The sequence below is a fragment of the Chrysochloris asiatica genome, unplaced genomic scaffold (assembly GCF_000296735.1).
Source record: "Chrysochloris asiatica unplaced genomic scaffold, ChrAsi1.0 scaffold00007, whole genome shotgun sequence".
NCBI classification, from domain to species: Eukaryota; Metazoa; Chordata; class Mammalia; order Afrosoricida; family Chrysochloridae; genus Chrysochloris; species Chrysochloris asiatica.
Window position 1 is genome coordinate 26,877,188 of NW_006408525.1, and position 3,431 is coordinate 26,880,618.

Sequence of the window (3,431 nt, forward strand, 5' to 3'; positions counted from 1 at the left end):
CAAGTCGGTTCCGACCCATAGCGACCCTGTACAGGGTTTCCGAGGGTGTAAATCTTTACGGGAGTAGAAAGCCTCATCTTTCTCCCGCGGAGCCTCATAGGAACCTTTTATTTCCTCCTCACGTGAGCCTCATAGGAACCTTTTATTTCCTCCTCACCAGTATTGACCAGGGAGCATAATGGCTGGGTCCAGTCCTCTAAGCCATTCCATCCTCTTATGGAAGAAGTATTTTTATGAAACAGTTATGATGAGTTGTTTACAATACATAAATATGAATGAGAAAGAGATTTACTGTGCCAGGGAAATAAAATTTATTGGGAATTAAATGAAGGAGCCTCCTTGCTTTCCAGACAATACCAAAGAAACTAGGAAAGCCAGAAGCACAATACCTATGGGAAACACCCAAAAGTCATGGTTAATATGTGGACATAAGGTTATAGGAAACAATCTTTAGAAATTTAAAGATTTAACCTTTAGCACAAAAGAGCTTTCCAGACAGAATAAATTGGTGATGTGTGACAGCTGTTGAGTCTGGAAGGCTGATGTAACACAGATTTCTAAATGGAAATGGAGCTCCAGCAAAGGCAGGTTCCAAGGATCTTTCCTACGTTTGATCTAAATGGCTTCATGAGTGTCTTCAAAAAGGATTCAAGCTTCTAAGTTAACAGCGACGTGACTGAGAGCTGCCACAGGGTCCAGAGGAGTTGCCACGAGCATTGGAGGTGGAACAAGGGTTGGAGGGAAGCCTGGGGAGACACAAAGGTTTAGATTGGGTTGTGGATGGGAGTGGGCAGAACCTTAAGGCACACACAACACCTTGAGGTCAATGAGACAATCGAATTGATAATGCTTGCGGTTAGTTGACATCAAGTTTGCTTGATAAAAATCCTTCTTTCTCTCCAAGATTGCCTTGTGCAAAGGTGGAAGGTGTTTCTTATATGGTTCTTTGAAAAATACTCTCCCATCCTATTGAGCTCACATAGAACTTACCACAACTTTTTCTGTCCTGTAGTTCTGAGGAACAATCTCAGTATCGTGCTAGCTCTCTGAGGCAGGGAATACATTCCCTTCATCTTTATGCCTGCCACATTTCCATAAATTTCACAGATCACTGTATACATAGTAGATATTAATCAATGCTTAGTGTTTGGTGAGATGAAAATATGGCAAGCATGTGAGTACCCATAATGTACTGTAGTCCCACCTGACATGTTTTCCCAGAAATCTTTAGCATCATACTCACTTGCTGTCCTCACTCTCCAACAGGCTCCGGTATGTGTTGATCTCACTCTCCAGGCGCGCCTTGACATCCAGCAGCACCTGGTACTCCTGGTTCTGACGCTCCAGGTCACAGCGGATCTCAGACAGCTGGGACTCCACATTGGTGATTGTGCATTGCACCTGGGACAGCTGAGAGCTGTAGCGTGCCTCCGTCTCCGTCAGTGTGTTTTCCAGAGAGTCTCTCTGTGATGAGGAAGACCAAAAATAAATAAGTCAAAATTCAGAAACAGGCTTCTTTAAACAGTTTCTCTATATTGTTACAAACAAGTCATAAGCTGCAAGATTTAAGGACAGTTTGTGATCAGAAGGGACCCAGAGACTGAATTCCCTGGCTTTGCATTTCTCAGCAGGATATCTGAACAGTACTCACCAGGTTGTGCTGGGCCTGCAGCTCGATCTCCAGGGAGCTAACAGTGCGTTTCAGCTCCATGATCTCAGCCTGGCTGGACTGCAGTTGCTCTGAGCTGGATGCCACTTGCTTGTTCAGTTCCTCAGTCTGAAACAGCCAGAGGGGAGAAGATAGGGTCAGATCCTGCCTTACAGGCCACGTAGGGGCCTCAAATCCTGGGTGGCCACATGCTTAAATGCCCACCTGTTTGGCAAACCATTCCTCCACATCCCTGCGGTTGTTCTCTACCAGAGCCTCATACTGAGACCTGGTCTCATTCAACACACGGTTCAGGTCCACATTGGGGGCAGCATCCACCTCCACGTTGAGGCGCTCACCAAGCTGGCTTTGCAGGGCATTGACTTCCTGAAGGAATAAAGGAAAGAAAGAAACACAAGAATAGGAGTCTATAAATAAACTCTATTTGATAGAGTCCAATGTGGTGGAGAGAGGATTACACTGAAATATAGAAAACAGTTGATGTAAAAGTCCACTGTTAGCTCTGGCAAGTCAGACCTCCTGTCTCTTTTCCTCACCTCTATAATGAAGATGCTTGGTTCAATGAAATCTAAAGTTTCTTCCCACTGCAGGATCTTAATGAATCTTTTTGATCTTCCTACTGCTCACTGTAAGCCTGGCATAGTACATGGTTTACAATCATTGCTATGTAGGTATGAAGAGTCCAAGTTTGACTCTCCTCTTTCATTTCATGGAACCCTCTTACCTGCTCATGGTTCTGCTTGAGCTGCAACAGCTCCTCCTTCAGAGACTCCACCTGGGACTCCAGGTCAGACTTGCACAGGGTCAGCTCGTCCAGCATCCTGCGCAGGCTGTTGATGTCAGCCTCCACCAGCTGTCTCATGGAGAGCTCCGACTGGTACCTGTCCACACAGACAAAAGTCAAAGGAGGTGAAAAAGATTGACTTTGTTTCCTGAGATTTGTTTGGCTGATATAATATCATCTATTATATATTGGTATATTCTGTGTTTTTAAAATATTTTGAAAGGAAAAGAAATACAGAGGTGCAGAATGAGACCATTATTCCCTCATACCCATAGAAAAGTTATTGATGAAGAGCATAAGTTTACTTTTAGCCCAAAATTACTTGTTGTAAGAACCCCATTCAGATTTCTATCAAGTAAGCCTCACTGTCTTTTTCTTCACTTTAAGTAAGAAAACTTCATAAGCCAACTAAAAATTGTCCTAATGTGATCTGAGCTTTGATTTTCTCATCTGTAAAATGGAGACAAAGTGACAATTTTTTGGCCTGGCCTGGACATAAAAAAGTGGCATAAGTGAAATCACACTGGAAACTCCAATGTCCCATAAAAAATCCAAAGGACTCTTAGGGCTGTGATTGTCATAGCTGGAAAAATTGAAAGATTCTCTGAACAAAATGGGTATTATCTCTTGTTTTGTGATTGAATCATTTGTTTCTGATGACTGAGAATGAATGGCCCACATGAAGAGACCAGTGTGAAATTCACTTCTTAACTTGGTCTGACACAAGTGAAAAGAGAAGGAATGGTGGTTTCTTACACTCTTTCAAACAAAACTTAAAACCCAGGATCTGACAGCTGAGAGGACTTGAATATATTTAACTCAGGGCAAAAAAAAAAAAAATCCTCCCCATTTGCTACCCAAAATGAGGTGGTAGGGGATACAAAGGCAAGAAGTGACTGGCTTACAAGCTTTCAAGAGGGAACCTAGAGCCAGGGGGCCTGGAGGAAGACAGAATCTCCAGTGAGTCGTATCCAATCT

The 3,431-nt window shown here is 43.3% G+C and overlaps 1 pseudogene; it reads right to left on the bottom strand.

Annotated features, from left to right (window-relative positions):
• Positions 1 to 661: 661 nt before the first annotated feature.
• The window catches only part of LOC102838265, a 6,303-nt pseudogene continuing 3,533 nt past the window's right edge, over positions 662 to 3,431 (bottom strand).